This window comes from Moschus berezovskii, chromosome 21 (assembly GCF_049115385.1).
Source record: "Moschus berezovskii isolate FMDL1 chromosome 21, NW_MosBer_1.0, whole genome shotgun sequence".
NCBI lineage: Eukaryota > Metazoa > Chordata > Mammalia > Artiodactyla > Moschidae > Moschus > Moschus berezovskii.
In genome coordinates, this window is record NC_142480.1 from 53,801,713 (window position 1) to 53,827,682 (window position 25,970).

Consider the following 25,970-nt stretch of genomic DNA (forward strand, 5'->3'; position numbering starts at 1 on the left):
AAATTTAGGTAAAACAGGATGAAAAGCTTAAACCTGGGTGTATTTATCATTACAAAAAGGTTCAAAAGCCAACTCATCTCACTTTTAAGTTTTCTGTGAAGGAAAAGGGCAGTGGAAAAAAAGATCTGAAAAACAACATGATTTGACAGAGTAAAAAATTCAGGGCCATTCCTACCTAGCCCCATTAAAAGGACAGATTCCCATCCATAATAAAAATGTTATTAAGTATATATGCCAAGCTCTCAGAATCCTTCTCCTTTCTGTCATCACAGACTAAGGTTTCTCTGGCAAGATCAGCTCAACAAAGATTCATCAACAGGTTCCTCCGACTGACAGGGTTATAAAGCAATGATGACAAGAAACCTGCATGTCCTGTCTTAAGGAAATAACTCAGACACAATATTTACCAAAGGGTTCTATTTATTGTTCTGTATTAGAAAAAGGGCGGTGGAGGGGAGATATTTAAAGTACAGCAGGGTGGTTGGCAACAATAGTAAGAAAATTATCTAAACTGAAGTAGGAAGGATGAAGTCACTGAACTTTGAAGAATCTTCACTGATGTGAAAATACCACCTGTTCCATTTCATGCCCAAGAGCGTACGTTTTGTAACGTCCTGCCAGTCCCCCTGCGAGGACTCAATGAAAGGTGACTTTAACACATTATTTCACAGAACAAAAGAATTCAAGGGCAGAAGAGGAGCAGTAACCAGCTCAAGGTCACACAGCTAGTTAGGTGACAGAAACACAGCTGAACTATCATCTTCCTTTCCAATCTTTTTGCAGCTACACAACTTTGCCAGGTTAAATGCCATTTTATTGGGGGTGGAGAAGGGAGGAGAAGGACTCAGGTGACAAGTGAGGAAACCAGCAAGGTATTTAATTACAGAGTTATTATCTCCTGAGCCAGGAGTGAAAAGGAAAAGAATTTTTCCCAGAAATTAGCATGTATAACGACTCTGTTCACTTGCCAGTGTCGCTGTGCCAATCACTTCACAATCACTTCAAAACCCCACAGGAATTAAGGACCATTCACGTCAAAGGGACTGTAGGAAAGAAAGCTGCACCACAGTTCACAGAATCATCCAGATCTTTGCACCCTGTATCTTACAGTCCACATAATTCCATCCCCTGGCATTAAGCAAAAGATGTGCATACCACCCCAAAAAAACACTCCTGGTATGAGCTAAGCTGGGCGCAAAACTCGGGAGAGATGTTTAAGGTTTCACGGTTCATACCTACATTTTTCTTACTGAAGGCTTATGTTCCTAACATTTCAGGACTGCTAAAATGAACCTAAAAAACTGGTCTTTCAACTTCCAACATAGGTTAAACATGAACTAATTAACTGTTTGTAAAACACTTTGAAGTCGTGAAAGAGTATGTAAATGTTAATTATTAATGCTGATCCACAAAGCCCCTGCATCTGAAGTAAAATACAATTCTTCAGGCAAGTTTCTGCTACTTTCAAGGTACAAACATGGAAGCCCAGCATGCTTTTAGGAATTCGAGGAAAACTTGAAAGGCAGACCACAATGATTTCTATTTACAACAAGAACAAGCTGGAATTTTAAGCCGGCTGTGTTGGGTATAATTATATCAGAATGAAAAAAAATGTGACTTATGCCATATATAATAAAAACTAGAGTATGTTTATAGTCACAAAGCCCTGGATGAAAAATATAGTCCATTAACCTGAGAGGGGCAGTCAAAGCTCTGAACCATACTTTTCTCATCAAAAAGGCAGGGAGGATAAAACCTATCTTACAGGATTACCGTCAAGAATTGAGAGAATGTAAATCAACACACAGGCATCCAGTACTAGTTTCTTCTTCCCTTTACTGACTTCACTTTTTAGAAGACACTTCTTGGGAAATGGCCTGATCTTTAGCAAAAGATCTCTCTAGAATGAAAAAGTCCTTTAAATAGCAAGCTTATGTTCTAAGCACACATACAGCACTCGTTTAGCAGGAGGGGCCAGGCAAAAACTTTTGGTCATTCCTGTCCACTGACCCATATACATTCTTAATCCTCAAAGGCAGAAAGCACCTCGGCCAGGCCCCAAGGCTTCATGTGACCAAATGAACAATTAGGACTCTGCTTCTCAAACTCTAGCTGTCCGGTCTTCCTCCTAAATAACTCCCAAACTGCAAAGCCACAAGCAGAGTTCCTTTGTATTCTGAGCCCAGCCTCTCTGTGCACAAAGAATGCAAGGTTAAAAAAAAAAAAAAAAACCCTCTGTCCTCCAGACAGATCATAAAGGTAACAGAAATGATTCCCACGCAATGCCACAATGGGTCTCTCTTCAACTCCAGAAACGCAACTACCTTAAACAGGGCAGAACTCAACAGGCAACACCAGGTACATGGATTGATTTACAGACATATTTCAAATGATACTGCTGTGTTTTCAGAGGTGACTCATCAATTACAGAAAATGTCAAATCTGCAAAAACTCCCTGTCACCTTTGGCACTGTTATCACCTGGGAAAAAGAATGCTTCTAATGATCTAAGCTAGTACGGAAAGTTATAATTCAGATTTAAGGAAAAAAAAAATATTCACGCTTGAGTCAATTTACCTGAAGTGACCTGCCCACCACAATACGAACACAGCACAACGTCCCCTTTGAACAACACGGTGCCACAACTTTCACAGGAGCTGCTGTGAGCTCTTCCATCAACACCACCTATACTCTCCCCGGACTTCCCCGCTGGCGATCGACAGCTCCAATTTTCAAGACAAGAGACCACAGTCAAAGACCCATCTGTGGAAGTGCAGTGTGAGCACCCACAAACAGACGAAACTGCATCGGCCCAGAGACTCACCAAATGAGCAGACGCTCCAAAGTATTACCCCTGCTCGAAAATGAAAACTTAAAACATATACAAAGACAGATACAGATACAGCAAAGTATTCAGGAGGCAAGAAAAAAACATTCTACCATCATCTCACTCCGCAAACAAAACTACAGTTAACACTCTGTGATAAATTCCTTCCAAACTATGTTGTGTGTAAAAATTACACGCAATACACCCCTGTGTGTGTGTGCTTAGCCGCTCAGTCATGTCCGACTCTGCAAATCCATGGACTGTAATCCAACAGGCTCCTCTATCCATGGGGATTCTTCAGGCAAGAGTACTGGAGTGGGTTGCCATGCCCTCCACCCGGGGATCTTCCCAACCCAGGGATAGAACCCAGGTCTCCCTCATTGGAGGCAGATTCTTTACCATCTGAGCCCTCAGGGAAGCCCCAATATACCCCTGCATCACATTTAAAGATCACTGATAGATGGGCACAATAAAGGACAGAAGCGGTATGGACCTAATAGAGGCAGAAGACACTAAGAAAAGGTGGCAAGAATACACAGAAGAACTATACAAGAAAGATCTTCATGACCCAGATAACCACAATGCTGTGATCACTCACCTAGAGCCAGACATCCTGGAATGCAAATCAAGTGGACCTTAGGAAGCATCACTATGAACTAAGCTAGTGGAGGTGATGGAATTCCAGTGGAGCTATTTCAAATCCTAATAGATGATGCTGTAAAAGTGCTGCACTCAATATGCCAGCAAATTTGGAAAACTCAGCAGTGGCCACAGGACTGGAAAGGTCAGTTTTCATTCCAATCCCAAAGAAAGGCAATGCCAAAGAACATTGAAACTACCACACGATTGCATTCGTCTCACACACTAGCAAAGTAATGCTCAAAATTCTCTAAGCCAGGCTTCAACAGTATGTGAACCCATGAACTTCCAGATGTTCAAGCTAGATTTAGAAAAGGCAGAGGAACCAGAGATCAAATTGCCAACATCACTCGGATCATTGAAAAAGGAAGAGAGTTCCAGAAAAACATCTACTTCTGTTTTATTGACTATGCCAAAGCCTTTGACTGTGTGGATCACAACAAACTGTGGAAAATTCAAGAGGTGGAAATAACAAGACACCTTACCTGCCTCCTGAGAAATCTGTATGCAAGTCAAGAAGCAACAGTTAGAACTGGACATGGAACAACAGACTGGTTCCAAATAGGAAAAGGAGTACGTCGAGGCTGTATATTGTCACCCTGCTTATTTAACTTATATGCAGAGTACATCAGCGAAGTGTTAGGCTGGATGAAGCACAAGCTGGAATCAAGATTGCCAGGAGAAATATCAATAACCCCAGATATAGAGATACCACCACCCTTATGACAGAAAGCAAAGAACTAAAGAGCCTCTTGATGAAAGTGAAAGAGAGTGAAAAAGCTGGCTTAAAACTCAACATTCAAAACAGGAAGATCACGGCATCTGGTCCCATCACTTCATGGCAAATAGATGGGGAAACAATGGAAACAGTGACAGATTTTATTTTCTTGGGCTCCAAAATCACTGCAGATGGTGACTGCAGCCATGAAATTAAAAGATGCTTGTTCCTTGGAAGAAAAGCTATGCAATCTAGATAGCATATTAAAAAGCAGAGACATTACTTTGCCAATAAAGGTCAATCTAGTCAAGGCTATGGTTTTCCTAGTGGTCATGAATGGATGTGAAAGTTGGACTATAAAGAAAGCTGAGTGCTGCAAGAATTGATGATTTGGAACTGTGGTGTTGGAGAAAACTCTTGAGAGTCCCCTGACCTGCCAGGAGATCAAACCAGTTGATCCTAAAGGAAATCACTCCTGAATATTCACTAGAAGGACTGATGCTGAAACTCAAACTCCAATACTTTGGCCACCTGATGTGAAGAACTGACTCACTGGAAAAGACCCTGATGCTGGGAAAGACTGAGGGCAGGAGGAGAGGAGATAACAAGGGATGAGATGGTTGGATGGCATCACCAACTCGATGGATGAGTTTGAGCAAGCTCCAGGAGTTGGTGATGGACAGGGTGGGATGGCGTGCTGCAGTCCATGGGGTCGAAAAGAGGCGGACACGACTGAGTGACTGAACTGAACTGAAGTCCTTAGAGACTGAAAATGAACAACAGATTTCACTGGTAACACTTTTATCACACTCAGAGGAGAAAAGTTTTCAACAGGTTTGGAGTCTTAACTCCCTTGGGCACAAACATACAAGGTGTTTTAGGTCACTACTATCTTGCTTATGGACTTCCCTGGTGGCTCAGACGGTAAAGTGTCTGTCTACAATGCAGGAGACCCGGGTTTGATCCCTGGGTTGGGAAGATCCTCTGGAGAAGGAAATGGCAATCCACTCCAGTACTATTAGCAGTACTATTGCCTGGAAAATCCCATGGACAGAGGAGCCTGGTAAGCTACAGTCCATGGGGTCGCAAAGAGTCGGACACGACTGAGCGACTTCACTTCACTTCACTTCTTTACCTTGCTTAAACCCGCCTCCCAGGGAAACAGACTAAGCTTAATCCCTGGGTCAGAAAGATCCCCTGGAGAAGAAAATGGCAACCCACTCCAGTATTCTTGCCTGGAGAATTCCACGGCCAGAGGAGTCTGGAGAGTCCATGGGGAAGAACTGGATACATCTCAACGAGTGAGCAGCAGCAGCAACTACCTGCATATATATTGCTCTTGTCTCTTGCCCCTTCCTCGGCTTCCCTGTTCATACTCTCGCCTCAGGTTCTTTGCCCCTGATGCTCCTTCCACTCGGAACACCCAGGGACCTTCAGGTCTGCTCTCGTCACATCTCTCAGGTCTCTCTCACAAACCTCATCTCAGAAAGTTTGACACCCTCCCCCAATCTTTGGAATACTCTTCATCTTCTTCCTACAATTATCACGACCAGCCTTCTACCTGTTTATGTTCTGCTTCTCTCGCTAAGATGTCAGCCCCTTGACGGCAGCAACCGCCTTTTGTCACAGAAATCCCATCACCTAGAACAGTGTTTGACGACAGAAGGCACCCAAATATGTGCTGAATAAATTAACAAACAACCCTACAAGGTATTTCATGTGCCTATTTTACAAAAGAGAATGCTGATTTTCAGAGACAATTTACCTAAAGCCACAGAGCAAATAAGTCGCCAAACACATCTGAAAGAGCCAATACTCTACCCACTGACTCACTTCATCCTGTGCCATAGAAGGAAATTATAAATACAGGTTAAGAAACAAAGATGTAAAAGAAACTATCGTTATATGAAAGTATCAGACCACTTTTCTGCTCATCACTAGAGCATTTCACACCTTTGATTAATCTCACGTATATCCTATAGAGGTAGTAAAGAATCTGCCTGCCAAGCAGGAGACCGAGCTTCGATCCCTGGGTGGGGAAGATCCCCTGAAGAAGGGAATGGCAACCCACTCCAATATTCTTGCCTGGGAGATTCCATGGACAGAGGAGCCTGGAGGGCTACAGTCCATGGGGGTGCAAACAGATGGACATGACTTAGCGACATGACTTCTTCTGCATTCCCTACAGAGTAAAGGCTAGCTACAGAGACATTTAACAAACATTTCTTTGATATTTATACCCACAAAGACTTCAAGACTCCTGTAAGGAGACCTTGAGCATCATCAATAAATTACACTCTTTCAAAGGATTTCAATTTCCAACCATGATGGAGTACCTGGATCCAGACTCCTTCCTGCTCCCACCCCCGACCAACAACCAAAAGAAATGGACAGCAAAATGGCAACATCTTTCAGTCACTGGACCACCAGCAGCACAGGACTGCGAAGAGGTGAACTCCACACGTACACCAGCTTTCTCAGCCTGTAGGCACATCCTGGACCATGTGCGTTGAGGAGCCCAAATAGAGCAAGGCAGGCTTGTCAAGTAGAAAGTCCAAGAGCATGAGAAGGCTCAGGAACCTAAAAACCAGAGTACTAGAAAGGAGGGAGCTGCATGAAGAAGGATCTCCAGAAATCAGTACAGAGGCCTGCCTGAGTCTAATAACAAATAATAAGTGATGTGTGCATACTGTAAAATACAAGAGCAGGCAAAGAATGACCCAAGGACCATATGCTACATAACCCCAGAGCTCACACAGGGCTGGCAGAGACTCAGACCAGCGAGAACAGAGAACATACCATTCTTCAATGAAAACTATGGCGGCTTTATGCCTTAATAATAGGGTGAAACAAGTCTTAGAGTAAAAGGATACAGCTAGGGTTGATCTGACTTGGACCAATCAACAACAATCAACAAATTAAAATTCACCATTTCTAGGATCTAACAAGAAATTACCAAGATGTGACCCAAAAATGAAAAAAAAAAAAAAAAGGCCTATAGAAACCAATAATGGAATTAATGAACTAGGACTTTAACAACTATGATATGAGTATTACACACATGACCAAGAACTTTTAAAAGGAACATTAATAGACAAATAAAGGAAATAAAAAAGATTCAGTAGTGAACTGAATCCAACAATATATAAAAATACATCATGACTGAGGATTATCAAAAGAATACAAGGCTAGTTCAACACTGAAAAAGCAGTGTAATTCACCATATCTCCTGATATATGATCACCTCAAAAGATGTAGAAGAAGCCTGTGACAATATTCAGTACCCATTCATGATAAAAACTCAGCAAACTAGAAACAACTTTATCAACTTTATCAAACACTAATGTTTTCCCCGTAACATCAGGAAAAGGTCCACTTTCAAAATTCCTATTCATCATCATACAGAAGTCCTAGCCAGTTCAATAAAGAAAAAGAAAGAAAAGACTGCAAAGAAGAAATTAACCTTCCTGTATGTGCCAATGACATTACTGTCTACAAACAAGAGCCCAAGTAAGTTTAGCAAGTTTGTAAGACAAAAGGTCAGCATAAAAAAATTCAGTTCTATTTCTACAGACTAGCAATGAACAGGAAATTGAAATTTTAAAAGCATCATTTACAACAGCACCAGAAAATATGAAATACACATTAATCTTATTTTAAAAACATGCAAGATTCAACTACTAAAATCTACAAAACAAAAAAAAACTTAAAAAAAAGGTCGAAATAAATAGAACAGCATAAATCATGTTCACGGCTCAATATGACTAAGCTGTCAATTCTACCTTAAGTGATTTACAGATTCACTTCAGGGCCAATCAAAAATCCTGGCTGGATTCTTCTAAACAAGCTGATTCTAAAATATACTTGGGGGGAACTCCCTGGAGGTCCAATGGTTAGGACTCCATGCTTTCACTGTCAAGGGCCCAGATTCAATCCCTGGTCAGGGAACTAGGATCCCACAAGCTTTGAATGCAGTCAAAAAATAAATAAAAATAAGTAAATAAAATGTATTTGGAAAGGCAAAGCAACTAGAATACTCAAAGATAATTCTGAAAAATTACACAGTTAGAGAACTCATACTACCTGATTTCAAGACTTACTATACAGATACAGTAATCAACAGCGTGGTAAAAGAAAAATGAAAGACACAGACCAATATGACAGAATCCAAACCCAGGAACAGACCCGCACACACATGATCAACTGGCTTTCAGCAAAGCTACAAGGGCAATTCAGTGGAGAAAGATGTCTTTTCAAAAAACACTGCTGGAACAACTACACAACCACGTGCAAAAGAAAAAAAAAAATCAATCCACACTTTGCCCCATTAGAAAAATTAACTCAAGTGATTCATAAACCTAAATCGTAAAATTTCAAACTATAAAAATTCTAGGAGAAAAAGAGAGCAAAGTCTTTGTACTTTCAGGTGGGGCAATAATAAGGAGGCAAACAACTAAAGTGAAAAGTTTGAAATTCTAACTCAAAAAGATACACGCAACCCCAATGTTCAGAGTGGCACTATTTACAGAACAATGTCCAAATGTGCGTGTGCCCACACATATATACACACATGCAATGAAATATTATCCTGATTTTTTTTTAATTTTCATTAACTATAAAAAGCTATTTGGAGGACAAAGAGGAAAAGCTGAATATGCACTAAATACTACAGAACTGTTTAAATGTCATCATTATAATTAGTTATACAGAACAAAGCTCAGCTAACTTTTTCTGTGAGACAGTAAATATTTTCAGCTTTGTGGATCACAGGGTGTCTTCTAACTGCTGTCACTGTAGCACCAAACCAACCACAGACAATATGGAAACAAACACTGTCCCAATAAAACTTTATTTAAAAAAAAAAGTAGGGCAGATCTGGTCCGTGAGCCATAGTTTGTAAACAAAACTCTGGTGACAGGAGGCAGAGTAGTGGTTGCCTATGGTGAGCTAGGCAGCAGAGGTGAAGGCAGAACTCTCTGGAGAACACAAAGGAACTTCTGGGGTGATGGAAACATTCTATACCTTTATTGTGCTGTTAAGTTTACAAGCATGAATATATTCCTCAAAACCTGTCAAACTATGTATACTTAAAATGGGTGCATTTTATCATGTAAACAATGACTCAATAAACCTGATTTGTTTACAAATTGCACTTTTTCCAGGTGACAATATTAGTGATGTGAAAAGCATGCCCTTTGCAGCCAAAATAAAGTGAATTCAGACTATTCAAATTTTAGCACCAAAATTTAAAGCTATATGACCACTATCAAATCATTTTCGTGGGTGTTTCCCCCTCCTGAAAATGTTAGTCACTCAGTCGTGTCCGACTCTTTACGACCCCATGGACTGTAGCCTGCCAGGCTCTTCTGTCCATGGAATTCTACAGGCAAGAACACGGCAGTGGGTTGCCATTTCCCTCTCCAGGGGATCTTCCCGATCCAGGGATGGAACCTGGGTCTCCTGCATTGAGGCAGATTCTTTACCCATCTGAGCCACCAGAAAAGCCCCCCTAAAATGCGTCAATAATTCCTGCCTCATAGATTTGTTTCAAAAATGAAATAAACATAGGATTTCCCTGGTGGTCCAGTGGTTAAGACTTCTGCTCCCAGTGTAGCGTTCAATCCCTGGTCCGGGAACTAATATCCCACATGCCACACAGCTCAGCCATATATAAAATGTTAAGACACATAGTATAACATCTGACACATAAGAGGCACATTCCCCGATTTGAGTAAACCAATTTTTTAGAAATAATTTTTAAGAAAATGAGTCAGAAAAAAAAAAAAAAAGAAAATGAGTCAGTAAAGATCAGACAGTGAGTAGGCTAGCTGCTTTTGTACCCTTCTGAAACATTCTGACATTCTTTGTTCACTGCTTATTGTGGTTTCACCTGACTTCAAGTACTGGGATCCAATGTCAGTTCCTTTGATTTCAGAGTAATGTGGGTCTCCCAGCAAGCACTGAATTTAGAAAAATATCCCATAACAAATACGTTGTAAAAGGAAATCTGAAAAGAGGTAAAAGTGACAAGTATCCATTTTCCTAAGTAAGAATGGCAATAGAAATGGTATAATATTTATAAAGAAAAATCAGTAAACTTCATTGGATGTTTTCCCGTTTTTATAGGCTAGGATTTGAATTTTATCCAAACCAGTAGGAAACCAACAAAACTACAACATGACAAAGCACTTGTATAGTGCTTTATCTCCAGAGTTTTTCATTGACAGTAGAGGGCAGGAGATTGGATGACAATATCAAATTTGTCCTTATTTTATAAGTAAGGATGCTAAGTCTGAGACACATGAAGTGGCCTCCTCAAGGACACACTGCCAATAATTGGTGAAGCTCAGGAAGTCAGCCATGCGGTCCCATATCACATGCTTTCAGCAGACATCACCAGCAATTACCTTGGGTTGATGGAACACTACATTGCATAACTCCAAGGTACTTTTCTCTTGCTTGACATCTTCAGTTGTCTAAAAGACTAACTCATTACAGTGCAACATACTTAATTCCTAACCATTCAGGAATAACTAGCCTTTTGAAGTGGTGAAGACGATTTCTGTGGCCAAACATGGGCTTATGATAGGCTCATAAGTGAAAATTCAAAAGGACTGATTACTAATAGGAGAGCTTACTGAGTGACATAAATGGTAAATCCCTCACACTATTTCCTTCTCCCCACCCCAACAGCCACATCACGCACACTGATATCCACCTTTCCAGGGCTCTGAACACAGCTCTGAAGTAAAAGGAAAATACACCATTGTCCTACACAAACACTCCTATCGTACCTCAGTACCAGGTCTACTGGTGCCTTCTTTGAGCAAGGACGGACCAAAATGGGTTACCTTCCCACCTTCTACTCAATCTGTCCCCATCAACCCCGAGGTGGACTGCTGGACCACAAATGCGAAGACATGTGAAGGAAGCAAACTTCTTTCCACCAACAGCTTCCTCCTCTCTCCCCACGGATGGCGGGTAAGACAGCCTGACAGTGACTCGGGAGCACAGCTTCCAAATGGATGCTTGTCCCCATCAGTGATAACCCTGTGTATTCAAGCACACTGCAATGTTAACTTTAAAAGGGGATTATCAGAAGTCCAAGTGGGTTCATCTAGCTTTGCCAGCTTTGGTTTTTCCCCTCAATCTGAGTCTGGTCAAATATAAATTTTAAAGGTTTACTGTAATCGTTCATGATTAACTTTTTGCCTTTATTTTATTAAAAAATGGAACAATGAGATTCAATATACAGAAATGTCCATGACAGGTTAACATTTCTAGAATGTATCTATTCCACTTGGTATTGTGAATTTTCTAAACATTATGCTGCTATAACTGATTTAAATCACTGCTTCCTCCCACAAATGGTGGCACCTTCAAAAGTGTTTTTGAAGAGGAAGTAATACCAGCTGTTAACCCACAGGCCAGTTCCATCTTAAGCAAGTTTGAGAAATATAGTCATAATCCATATCTACTATTTTTCAAAATTAAGGTAAAATAAGGAAAAAGAGCTGGAATTAAGTAACTCAGATACCCTACTCCAAGTCTTGAAAACAACCCGTTTCTGACCATTTCCTGAACACTATAAATGCAGAGTTCTGTCCTACTGAGTCACACTGCCAGGCCCACTCAAAGATTAACAACTGACCTTGAAGGTAGAACTGCTCATTCTATTAACATTCAGCTCAACTTCACCTTTAAAAACTGCATTTAAGACTCCATTCCCAGAAGCAGCCCCTCTTTTTTTTAAACTGTTATAGTAGAGACAGTACTTTTATTTATAGAGTTAACAAATCAGAACGTAAATAATTATGTATATTAGTATCAGTAGGAACACCAAATATTATTTCACAAAAGCCACTATGTATTTTTTTTTAATTAACCTTGAGCAAAACCAATACAATAATGAAATTAGCCTCCAATTAAAATTTTATAAATATATAAGTAAATAAAATAAATAAATTAAATTAATCTTAATTGAAAGCTAATTACTTTACAATCTTGTGGTGGTTTTCTCCACACATCAAGATGAATCAGCCACGGGTGTACATATGTCCCCCATTCTGAACCCACCCCTCCCACCTCCCTCCCCACCCCACCCCTCTGGGTTGTCCCAGAGCACCAGTTTTGAGTGCCCTGAGAAGCATTCCCTCTTTATGATAAACAGCTAAACCACTATGCTCAGATGCATCAGACTTCTAAACATGCTTTAAATCATACAAATAGGTACCCAAATCACTGTCATTACAGCTACCAGGTAACAGGCATACTATGAAGATCATCACACAGCTTCATTTATTTCTAAGAAGGCTCTAAAGTATGTTACTATACCTTCCACAGTAGGAAACCGAAGCTCCGAGGGGATAAGGGACCTGCCTTCTCAAGGCTACCCACCTAGTCAACGGAAAGGTGGGGATTTGAATTCAGAATGCGCGTTCTTCCACACTGTGCTACCTCCCCAAGTCACAACAGAGGCATAAACAGGCAGGGGAGTGGATGCGTTTGTCCAGCAGTCTTAGCCATTTCAACAAAAAAGGGAGAAATTTTCCCAATCAGAAACCACTTTACAGAATCCACAGCACACGATTTAAACCTCAATTCTTTTCAAGAAGTAATTAACGGGTTAACAGGAAAGGTCAGACATCCTTGTATGAAGTACACTAAATCGCATTACAGGCCTGCAAGTAAGCTGTCACCGTGAACAAGTCCCCAGGTTCAGTGGTTCTCTGGGTCCCATGTTAGGGTGAAGTACCAACCAAGCCACTTCACCCAATACAAATACCTCCTGAGCACCTGTGCTGTGTTAAGACTCCTTCTGGGCAAAGAGGCACACAGCTAAGACTCATCACAGCCCTCCGGAGTTAACAGGTTGGAAGAGGAGTCCATTTATACTACATATGCAGTTACAAAAAAGAAAAATGAAGTGCAAGAAACCCTAAAACAAAGGTATGTATAACATGCTATCAGAGAGGCAGAGAAACTCATCTGCTTGTCACTTAAGGTTCTAAGCAGTGTTTGTTTACATTTTGTCCCTCCCTGACGACTCCTTCCAACCTCTGTCAACCCCTCCTCCCAGCCCCCACCCCACCCCCGACACACAAGCCATCTAAAGCTGCACAACTTCGGGAAAGAGAGCCCAAAGAGCAAGGATTATGATTCCTAAAACCAATCTTGTGGCTGTACTTCAAAAATCCAAGCTTATGCCATCAGGACATTTTTCTTTAGCTTTGTCAGGTGAACATAGTTGCAAAATGAGGCCAAGGAACCAGAAAAACCCAGGGCACACCTCACATGGGTCACTCAGCAGGAGAAACCAATCGAAACCCAAACTGACCCTCACGGTGTTCGGTTCGAAGTTCTCTTGTTAACTTACCAGACGGCAAAGGAATACAAACAACTGATAGAAACACATTCTGGTCATTTTCTTCCACCACGCAATTTGACAGACATTTATGCTGGATCCACCGTGGGGATTTAAACAGAATCATTCTGACTTCATAAACCAAATGAACTGATTTCAGCAGAACGAAGCACCCAATGTTTGACAACAGGGCTTGCCGTCTGCAAATCCCCAAGAGACCACGGAAGCCTACGGGACTGTAACAATGATTTATCACAGCTGATCACAGCTCCTTTACAAACTTGCAGAAAATGATTCTTCCAAGTGATTTTTCCAGCGTTTATCCTGATCTGGGCGATCCAACGATTTAAAAAAAAATAGAAAAAGTTACTTATGAAAATAAAACGGGGGAGGGGGTTGCTGACTGAGAAAAAAAGGCAGTGTTTTTTACTTTAGTTCCGTATGCCTGCGGCAACAAACTCTCAAAATAACTTCACTGAGAAGTGTTAAAGCTAAGACTGAACACCAAATATTGCTCAACCAAACTTACATTTGTGAACTCCTAAAGTTCACAGTTAAGATCTAGAAAACTAAATGCTACGGAGTCATCTTGCTCTAAGCACTATTACCAAAAAAAAAAAAAAAAACCTATCGTTTCTTCTGATGGAAAAACTCTTGAGGACTTCCCCCATATTTATTTTAAAAGTTTAACCTACTGGTTGACTTTGTTGGGGGGGGGAACAGGGGGGAAGGAAGAGGGGTGCAGTAAGTGGTATTTACCAAAAAAAAAGTATTGTTTGGTTTCAAAGTTTGGCTGCACGTGAACTCGACGAGAACGGAGCCCAGGCCACGGTCCCAAGGTGGGTCCCCCCGGGCTGCACGTCTCGGACCCCGCGCGGGCGCCCCGGCCGCGCCCCCGGGAGCAGGCGCCCAGGGCGCCCCCGCGAGGCCGGCCCGGCACGGCGTGTTTACCGCTCGCCGCGGCCCCCGAGAGCCGCTCCCTCGCGTCCGCGGCACTTGTTCGCCGGCTCCCGGCCCGGTGGGACCCGCGGAGCAGCCGCAGCTCCCGGGGGGACTGCGGCCCCCACTCCCGGAGGAGCCGGCCCGGGGAAGACCAGGGTTCCGGGCCCCGCGGGGATGCCTCGCGGGAGGGGAGCATCGCAGCCGGGCGGAATCGGCCGCGCCCCCCCAGCCCGGGAGCGGAGGCGGCCCCGGGGCTGGGCTGCGGGAGCGGCGAGGCGCGCCGCGGCCCCGGGCAGACAATGCGTGACGGGGGGCCCGGGCGGAGGCGCGGGGAGCCGGGAGCGATCCCCGGCGCCCAGGCATCCCAGCCCGCGCGCGCCCCCGGCCGCGCCCGGCCGCCCCGCGCCCCCGCCCGCTCCGGAGCGGCCCGCGCTCCCCGCCCGCGACCCCTCCTCTGACCGCAAAACTTCCCCCAACTCCGCCGAGTTCGGTCGCGCTCTCACCGTGCGGCGCCCGGGGCTCCCCCGCGGGCCGAGCTGGAGCAGCTCCGCACCTTGGCCGCGAAGAAAGACAATAAGCGGCCGCTCCCCCGGCGGCGGCGGCGGCTTAGAAACTGCGGCGGCCGAAGCGAGCAGCGGGCGCGGCGACCTCGGCGGAGCCCAGCAGCCTCTCCGAAGCTGCTCCGGCTCGGCGCTAGCCCTGCACACAGCCCCAAACCGCCCGCGCATGCGCCGCGCGCCTCTCGGGGGGGGGGGGGGGTGGGCGGGGCACTCGAGGGGGCGGTAACGCCTCCGAGCCCGCCCGTGAGTGAGCGCGGCGCCAGGGGCTGCGCGCCGGGGTTGCGCGGCAGAGCTGCCCATCAAACCCCTCCCAGCTAATAGGAAGGCGCCTGGGCCGCCCCTCAGGTTGCTAAGGAAGGCTGAGGTTGACCGCAGCTGCTGCGCTGCGGCGAAGTGATCCAAGTCGGGTGGCTGGTAGAGGTGCCGACTGATATGCCTACCCACCCTCTCCTCTGCTCCCTGACTCCGGAAACCGCCCTTCCTCTGTGTCAGGGTGCTCACCTGAGCTGCAGCACTTACCATAACACACCCTGAAATGATGTACTCTTCTCTTTCCCTCCCCTTGAGATTAGAAAGTGGGGTCTTTTCCAGAGAGTGGAGTGCAGTGCCTTGAGAGTCGCTGCTAGGTATTCAACAAGTGTTTTAGTTAGATGGGTCGCTGGCCTATGATGGCATCGGGATTGTGACAGGGTATTCCATAAACTTTGGACTTTTCACCGCAAATCTTCAAGTTGCAAGGACCTCAAAACTCATCCGGCGGCTTTTGAGAAACAAAATGTGGTCTCTTGGTACACGAAGAAGCTTATTTTGCAAGTTGTGCGTTTTAGTGTATATTGGGGGGAAGCACCTATCACATCAAACGACTATTTCATTGATGTTATTTCTTAGATAAATTATAAAAATAAATCTACTTAGAGAAAAACTTTAAGTAAAAAATGGACACGCTTTATATGAACTTCATATAAGTTCAGAGATGTGCAAATTGATTGTAATCAGAGCAAGAACAGTGGTTACCTAGAGAGAGAAGCATTATTGGCTGGAAAGTGTAGGGCGGGTGCTGAACACGTTTGGTATTTAGATCTGGATGGTAGATAACAAAGGTATAGACTTACAGTGAAAATTCATCCAGTGTACAATGAAGATTAGTGTACTTTACACAAATTCATATTTTTCTATCAATTTAAAATACTTACAAACGATATGGCCAACAAAAATGTGAAGATGCAAACGACTAGCTTTTGTGAAACCCTGATCCAGTCAAGCTCCTACCAGAGTGGGGGTTTTGTGGATACTTACTACTGCCTGTATGGGAGACAGAGCCTCTGGCCCACTATCACTGCAGCTCCGGGCTCTTTCAGTCTTGGCGGGGGCGTCAGGAATGGGCCCCAACTGCCTCGGGCCCCACACCATGCGCCGTCCTGTCCTTAGGCCCCAGCAATCTGAGGCCGGCCAGTCGACTTCTCAACAGCCCTTGCCCCAACCAAGCCTTCCCCACCCCAAATCCCTGGGAAGGAAAACGCCTCCTGCGAAATCTGTGTGCAGGTCAAGAAGCAACAGTAGAACCCCACATGGAACAACAGACTGGTTCCAAATAGGAAAAGGAGTACGTCAAGGTTGTATGTTGTCACCCTGCTTATTTAACTTACAGGCAGAGTACATCATGCGAAGTGCTGGGCTGGATGAAGCACAAGCTGGAATCAAGATTGCTGGGAGAAATATCAGTAACCTCAGATACGCAAATGACTCCACCCTTATGACAGAAAGTGAAGAGGAACTAAAGAGCCTCTTGACGTAAGTGAAAGAGAAGAGTGAAAAAGTTGACTTAAAGCTCAACATTCAGAAATCTAAGATCATGGCATCTGGTCCCATCACTTCATGGCAAGTAGATGGGGAAACAGTGGAAACAGTGAGAGACTTTATTTTTTTAAACACCATTAAAACACCTGAGGGCTCAGGGTGTGGGGCTGGAGGCAGTTGGGGCCCATTCCTGACGCCCCCGCTGAGACTGGAGGAGAAGAGCCCAGAGCTGCAACGATAGTGGGCCAGAGGCTCCATCTCCATACAGGCAGTAATAAATAAATACCATTTATTTTGGGGGGCTCCAAAATCACTACAGATGGTGACTGTAGCCATGAAATTAAAAGACCCTTGCTCCGTAAAGACAAGCTATGACCAACCTGGATAGCATATTAAAAAGCAGAGACATTACTTTGCCAACAAAGGTCCATCTAATCAAAGTTATGGTTTTTCCAGTAGTCATGTGTGGATGTGAGAGTTGGACCATAAAGAAAGCTGAGTGCCGAAGAATTGATGCTTTTGAACTATGGTGTTGGAGAAGATTCTTGAGAGTCCCTTGGAATGCAGATATCCAACCAGTCAATCCTAAAGGAGATCAGTCCTGAATATTCATTGGAAGGATAGATGCTGAAGCTGAAACTACAATACTTTGGCCACCTGATGTGAAGAACTGACTCATTGGAAAAGACCCTGATGCTGGGAAAGATTGAAGGCAGGAAGAGAAGGGGAACAGGACTGAGCGACTAAACTAACTGACTGCCTGTATGAGGAACTTTCAATTGTTTGGCTCTAAATCTTAGAAAGGTTCCTAGCCTTGAGCTGAAATTTGCCTCCCTGTAAATGAACCTGGTTCTCATGTATATTTTCTCAGTTCTGCCTCACAGAATGAAGCACCAATGCCAGCTGTTTTCCAGTGCTGCATGTGAAAATATTTCTCAATCGCCTTACCATTCCCTCCTCCATTCTCACTCTAATCTGTCCTGTCAATATTTGAAAGGTAGCCCAGAGAAAGGAAACTCCTAGATCCTAGATCCTGCCCAGAGGCGCCCACCTTGGGCAGGTCACGCCTTCTCCAAGAACCTCAGTCTCCTGTAAAGCAAGGGGACTAACCTAGAAAACCTCTAGGACCCTAACATGTGAAAACCTCATGATCTTCTCCAGCAGCCCAGCTGGTCTGTTACAGACCCGTTTCTAGCGGCTGCTGACAGCAATATTCCCTACTCCCTGCTTCAGCAGGTTTTATACCTTCCCAGTGAGCTGCAGAAAAGATCAAGAGTCCAGCATTTTTCAAAGTTTACCATGCCTACAAATCACCTGGGCCACTTCATTAAATGTGGATTCTGACTCAGTAGGGCTGGGGTGGGTTCTGGGGTTTGGCATGTCTAATAAGCTCCCAGGTGATTCTGATGCTGCTGGTCTGGGATCTCCCCTTGAGGAGCGAGGTGCTACTCCACATTTCCCAGCTACACCCTCCGTCTTCTTGCTGCTGCTGCTGCTGCTAAGTCACTTCAGTCGTGTCCGACTCTGTGTGACCCCATAGACGGAAGCCCACCAGGCTCCCCCGTCCCTGGGATTCTCCAGGCAAGAACACTGGAGTGGGTTGCCATTTCCTTCTCCAATGTGTGAAAGTGAAAAGTGAAAGTGAAGTCGCTCAGTTGTGTCTGACTTGTAGCGACCCCATGGACTGCAGCCTACCAGGCACCTCCGTCCATGGGATTTTCTAGGCAAGAGTACTGGAGTGGCTTCTTGGGAAGTCCTAAATAGTGATTTGCATAGTTGGCATTTTCTCATCCTCCAGGCACCAGCTCTCATCCCACCTCAGAGAAAACATCTATCTAAAATAACTCACTCTTAGTCCCTCTCATTCATATCACTCAAACTTACTCATAGCGTTTATCTCAGTGTGAAAGTATCTTATTTGTGTTTCTATTGGCTCTCTCTAATGTGAACTCCCTAAAATCTGTTTTGTTTACCTCTCTCTCTCTCCTACACCTAACAGACTGACAATGGGAATAGTTAGGCACTCAGAAGTTTTGCATGAATGAATTTGTACAGAAGGAGCTACTGTGAGGACCCTGGAACTGACAGTCCCTGATACTAAAGACTTGTTCTTCCAGGGAACACCAAATGTCTCCATTCAGTGTGCCCCATTTCCCCAGAAAGAGAGTTGGAGTTCGGTCATTCTCTCGCTTTCCCGAGTAAGTTTTCAAGCCAGGAAAGATACCAGGGTCTTATCAAGCAGTAGTAGGATCTTGTGCCTCTCAACTGTCTCTGACCTGTCTCTCTAGTCAACTTACAGAGCTCTCCAGTTGATTTACACAGGCTTCCCTGATGGCTCAGCAGTAAAGAATCCACCTGCAATGCAGGAGACTCAGGTTCAGTCCCTGGGTAGAGAAGATTCCCCTGGAGAAGGGTATGGCAACCCACTCCAGTACTCTTGCCTGGAGAATCCCACGGACAGAGCCTGGTGGGCCAGTCCATCGGGTCACAAAGAGTTGGACACGACTGAAATGACTGAGCGCAGCTCAGCACATAATACCCGTACATCTAACAAGAATAACCCGCATTTTACAGAGTCCCTTGAAAATGCAAAAGCAAGGGAGAAAACCAAAATCAGCGCAGCTGTAAGAACATGAATTTCTCTTGAGATCTGTGGTCCCGAAAATGTCTACTTTTGCAAAAGAAGGCACTCTGGAACCAACTTGCCTCAGGGCTCTTCTTTCATTGCAGCGGACTCTTTACTCCCTTTGAATACGGAGAGTACCCTGCTGTTGCCCTTAGGAGCTTTTGCTTTCAGTCTCTTGCTTGTGGTGAAGTCGACTGCACCACAGTCTCAATTCCATTGCTTCATCATATGATTAAACCTGAGCCAATCAATGTTTCTTATCCACAGGTCAACAATTATTAGTTCAGACTTGGGCACATGACCCCCAGACAGGCCAATTAGGGGCAGCAGGAGTAAATTCTACCCTCTGTTCAAACTATCAAGGTGGCTAACATTGTTTTTCTCAACTGGAAACTAGAAGATAGGCTTATCAGGCAGCTCATTGCCCTAAGGACAGAATCTCTTCACACAAAACCAGCACAGTAGGGAGGAAGAGAAATGGAAAAAAAAAAAAAAAAAAACCCAACATCAGTGACACTGATTGGACAACCGAATCCAGCAACTCCTGAAGCTAGAACAACACACAGGCTTCTCAATCCTGTAAGACAATCAAACCAGTCAGAGTGGAGGTATCTATCACTTGCATCCACAAGAGTTCCAATTGATACACCATTTGGCAGTGGATGATCCCTGGTCAGTTCTCTGACCTGCTTCTCAATTCAATTACAAGTAGCTATTGAATGTTCACTGGGTGCCAGGCTTAGGCTTGGTCCTGGGATTCAAGAGGAAGAATAAGATTCCTGGCTTTCAGGAACTGAGTCAAACGAGGGAAGAGACGATCAAGCCAGCAGGAAATCAGAAGTGTAAGTGCCTCCACAAAAGCAGATGTAGGGTGTCAGGGGGCTTAGAGAAGAACACTTAAGAGGGTAAAAGTTCAGGGGAGGCAGCAACAGGAGCGAGGTCTTGGAGGACAATCCACCACCTAAAGGACAGTGATTGGTGTAGCTAGTGCAGGAGGTTTGGGTGTGTGTGGCAAGCAGAGAGGACATTCCCAGGAAAAGGAAGAGCCAATGCGAAGACGCGGAGGTATCAGAAACACAACACACACAAGAAACTAGAGCAATAAGGGGTAAGAGACTCCAATTAAAATAAATAAATTAAAAAAAAAAAAATAAGGGGTAAGAGGTGAAGCCGAAAGAAGTCAGCCAAAGCCAGGTTACACTGCTTTGCTAAGGAGAATGGTCTGAAAGGCCAGGAAAAAACTCCAAAGGATTTTAAGCCATGGAATCAGGATGAGAACAGATTTTTATGTTGAAAGATCACCTTCATACCATGTGTTTAAACTGAATTTAAGTGAGGGATGACGATGAGGGTGGGGAACAGGAGAATCTCTAAGAGAAACTGGGCTCCAGGTGGCAAGTTTTGCAGTCCAACACTTTTTCACTTCTTGGGTGGTTGAGAGAAAGTTTTTCTCAATATCAAGCCCAAACCTGTCCAGTAGAAATATATGGTGAGCCACATATGTGATTTAAAATCTTCTAGTAGCCACATTTAGAAAGAAACAGATGAAATCAATTTTAATGGTATTATATTTAAACAAATGTATCATGAACATGGTCATTTCAACATGTGATACACATGAAAATTTATTAATGAGGTATTCTTTTTTTTTCAACTTTCAACTAGAAAGGGTTAATTTTTGGTTTGTTTTTAAATTTTTCTTTGGAGTATAGTTGCTTTATAATGTTGTGATAGTTTCTGCTGTACAACAAAGTGAATCAGTTATACGTTTACATATCCCCTCTTTTTTGGAGTTCCTTCCCATTTAGATCACCACAGAGCATTGAGTAGAGGTCCCTATGCTATACAGTAAGTTCTCATTAGTTACCTATTTTATACTAGTACTTATGTGTGTCAATTTCAATCTCCCAATTCATCCCACACCCTTTCCCCCTTGGTATCCACAAGTAGACACAGACACTACATCTGTGTCTCTATTTCTGCTTTGCAAATAAGTTCATCTGTACCATTTTTCTAGATTCCATATATAAGCAATATTATAAAATAATTGTTTTTCTCTTTCTGACTTCACTCTGACAGTCTCTAAGTTAATTCATATCTCTGCAAATGGCACTATTTCGTTCCTTCTTATGGCTGAGAAGAGAAGAGGTATTCTTTTTTTTTTTTTTTTTTTGGCTGCATTGAGTCTTCATTACTGTACAAGGGCTTCTCATTGCAGTGGCTTCTCTTGTTGAGCACATGCTCTAGGCACATGGACTCACTAGTTGTGGATGCCGCCTGGGCTCTAGAGCACAGGTTCAATAATTGTGGTGCATGGGCTTATTAATAGCTGCTCCGAGGCATGTGGGATCTTCTCGGACCAGGAATTGAACCTGTGTCCCTGTGTTGGGAGGTGGATTCTTATCCACTGCACCATCAAGGAGGGCTTCCCAGGTGGCTAGTGGTAAAGAATCCGCCTGCCAATGCCAAAGATGTAGGAGACACAGTTTCAATCCCTGGGTCAGGAAGATCCCCTGGAGGAGGAAATGGCAACCCACTTCAATATTCTTGCCTGGGAAATCCCATGGACAAAGGAGTCTGGTGGGCTGCAGTCCAGGGGGTTGCAAAGAGTTGAACACGACTGGGCATGCATGCACACACCACCAGCAAAGCCCGAGGTATTCTTTTTTTAAATCATACTAAGTCTTCAAAAGAAAACAATATGTGTTTTACACTTACAACACATCTCAGTTCAGGCTAACCTCATTTCAAATGTTCAAAACCCCACATGTAGCTGCTGCTACTGTGCTGGACAACACAACTCAGGTTGACTGATTCTGATAGAGTGTCCCTCTGGGCATTTGCTCCAACCATAATATGTGCCTAGGCCATAATACAACAAAGGTCTGTATAGTCACAGCTATAGTTTTTCAAGTAGTCATGTATGGATGTGAGAATTGGACCATAAAGAAATCTGATCACCAAAGAATCAATGCTTTCAAACTGTGGTGTTGGAGAAGACTCTTGAGAGTCCCTTGGACAGCAAGGAGATGAAACCAGTCAATCCTAAAGGAAATCAACCCTGAATATTCATTGGAAGGACTGATGCTGAAACTGAAGCTCCAGTATTTTGACTAGCTGATGCAAGGAGCTGACTCATTTAAGACCCTGACTTTGGATGGCATCACTGACTCAATGGACATGAGTTTGAGCAAACACTGGGAGATGGTGATGGACAGGAAAGCCTGGTGTGCTGCAGTCCACGGGGTCACAAAGAGTCAGACAAGACTGAGCAACTGAACAACAAAGGCCATGATGCCTTCACTACACCTCTTTCACTTAAGGTGTTAGAGTGCTGATTTAAGTTCTTGTGTTAGAAAGACCAGAACTTTAGAAGCATCCCAGGGCTGGCTTCAGATCCTGGACACTCAAATTCTTTGTAAAGCGATCACCCACACCCACTAGCCACACAATGGCCAATACATAAAAATAGTCTCTGCATAGCCCTTAGCACATTGCCTGGTGCCATGTAAGTGCTTTGCCAGCTTTAACTCCCTCCTCCACTTCTTTTTTTACAGACGATAAGCAAAGACTCTAGGAGTAGACCTGATCATGCAAAAAAAAAAAGTGCTATTTAGAGAAATTCAGGGAAATCTGGACTCTGTCACAATCTTAATGGTAATTTCCAACAAAAAGCACATATTGTCATGTATTGATCTCTCAATATATGTGGCAGCCACCTACTCTCTTGCCCCGAGGGGTTTCCCAGTCTTTAATTAATATTGGCCAGATGTACTATTTAGTGATAGATGATGTATTTAATTTCTGGAACCCCTGCTTTTCTCCATATGACCCTTCCAGCAACAGGTTTGCTAAAGTCTGCTCATGGTATCAAACTAAGCTTCTGAAGTCATTGTATTTCCCAGGGGAGAGGAGTTGAGGGGCTGCTGGGTTGATGGAAGAAAAGGGAGCCCCCAGAGCTTTAGGATTAAGGGACATTCTGCCCTCCAAAAAAAGCTATTGCCGTATTTCTCATTTTGGAGTCAGGGGAATTCAATTTGAGGGCCCAGAGATTCTCTCCCTATAACTGTAAAAGGAAACCAGACTCACTTTGGGGGGTAGCATAATTTTGATCTGGTTAGGTTTGCTTTGGTGTTTGCTTTAAACATACGTTCCAGTTTGGAGAAGACGGGGAACTGTTATTCTGATTGTAGAGAGATTTATGGGCTGACTCCAGCATTGCACATTTCATCCTATGGGTTTTTTTCTTTGTGCCTGGGCTTTTCCAGTTTATTCAGCTGCTCTCATAATTATCCCCAATTATTTATAATGGTAGGTTTGTGAAGCTGGAGTTAAAGAAACACCATGGGTTTTTTTTTTTTTTTTGAGCCTTAAACACTATTTAATGAAAAAGAACTCCAACAATTCATGGCAGACCTAAACTTGGGTTTTTTGTTTTTTTGGGGGGGTGGGGCGGATTTTTATTGCTGCATAGTTGATTTACAATCTTGTGAAAACTCAGGTTTTCTTGGGCAGATTTTTAAAAAATTTTCATCTTTAATACAATATTGTTCCCTAACTTGTATGGGGTTTTTAAAGAAGTCTTTATTTGCACACACAAGTGTTCCCAATAACTACAGTTTCAGTACAGCTTAAAAGAGTTTTTTTCTTTTTCTTCTTCTTTTTTTTTCGATCAAGGGGCATGTGGGATCTTAGTCCCTGACCAGGGATCGAACTCACACCTCCTGCATTTGAAGTGCAGAGACTTAATCACTGAACCATCAGGGAAGTTCCTTTTCTTTTTCTTTTATGTGGAACTAACTTATTACTTGGGCTTCCCTGATGGATCAGTGGATGAAGAATTCACCAGCAGTGTGGGAGACATAGGACATGCGAGTTTGATCCCTGGGTCAGGAAGATCCCCTGGAGGAGAGCATGGCAACCCACTCCAGCGTTCTTGCCTGGGAAATCCCATGGACAGAGGAGCCTGGCAGGCTATAGTACATACGGTCTCAAAAGAGTTGGACACAACTGAACACATGGCACAAACCACTAATAACTGTCATATTTTCAGGTCTTACAGTATAGATTCCCAGGTACCAACGTACTTTGGGAAAGACCTGGTGAATAGAATGTAACTGAGTCAGAATCTTATTTTTCCTCTACTTTGTATTATCTAATGACAGTGTATTTTCAAACGTTACCAGTTGTTCCAATAAGGATCTTTACAGCTTGGCTTATTTGTCCCCTAAGTGATCTGAACAAAGCTCATTCATTGCATTTATTAATAGTAGCTCTTTAGACTTTCATATCAGAACTTCCCTGATAGCTCAGATGGTAAAGAATCCGCCTGCAATGTGGAAGACCTGGGTTCGATCCCTGGGTTGGGAAGATCCCCTGGAGGAAAGAATGGCAACCTGCACCACTATTCTGCCTGGAGAATCCCCATGGACAAGAGGAGCCTGGCAGGTTATAGTCCAAGGGGTTTAAAAGAGTTGGACATGACTGAGCAACTAAGCACAGACGCACATAATTTAGAAACATTTCCCCCCTCCCTTTTTTTTTCTTTTTGTCTTCCATGACATTGACTTATTTCAGGAGTCTAGGTTGTTTGCAGTTTCTTGCATAAATGGATTTGATCCCTCCTTGGTAGAATAGGGTGGTTTATTTGTTTTTATAAGAATACTACTTAGGTGATGTTATATTCATGTAATTAAACTAGTTTCTTTTTACAATGCTGTCCTTAAAACATTAGTTTCTGGACCTCTTCCTAAGAAAAACCACTGTTTATTCAAGATAATATGAGAAATGGTTTATATTCTGTAGTCCTGTCCTCTTGAGAATTCACTGTGCATGGTACCATTACGTATGAAGACTCTAAGAAGAACAGCCTTTAAAAATCTGTTTAGCATTTTTTTTAATACTCTATTGCCCAAACTTCTTTCATCATGAAACCAATTTCTCTTGGAAAATGCATTAATATCTCATATTGCATTAAGCAAACATTTTGAGAAACGATCCCTGGAATTCATTCAATTCATCTTCCAGAAAGAACAGTATATGTGCATGTTCAGTCATGTCTGACTCTTTTGTGACCCCATGACTGTAGCCTCCAGGCTGCTTTGTCCATGGGATTTCCCAGGCAAGAGCACTAGAATGGGGTGCCATCACCTACTCCAGAGAATCTGACAAAGAGACTGAACCCACATTTCCTGTGTCTCCTGAATTAGCAAGCAGTTTCTTTATCACTGAGCCACATGGATAAGTCTGAAGCATTATTTATGATTTATCCATTTTGTCAACCAAATGTTTGAGCCTCCTAAAAATCACATGTTGAAGATAGAGGAAGTGACATTAAGGTATCAGATAAAGGGGACATCTCCTTTGGGAGATAATTAAATATAAAGAGTCATGAGGGTGGAGCCCCCATGATGGAATTAGTGCCCTTGTGAGAAGAAAAGACACCAGAGCCGCCTCTGTCCACTATGTGAGGATACAGAGAAGTGCAGCCATCTGCAA

At 43.4% G+C, this 25,970-nt stretch overlaps 1 protein-coding gene across 1 annotated transcript in view; it reads right to left on the reverse strand.

Moving 5' to 3' along the window:
• Positions 1–15,209, reverse strand: part of AKAP13 (A-kinase anchoring protein 13) — a 315,522-nt gene extending 300,313 nt beyond the window's left edge. Inside the window, exon 1 of the mRNA XM_055417745.2 lies at positions 14,993–15,209. The gene's annotated coding sequence lies outside the window, so the exon portion shown is untranslated. The remainder of the gene's footprint in view (positions 1–14,992) is intronic.
• Between the last annotated feature and the right edge of the window lie 10,761 nt (positions 15,210–25,970).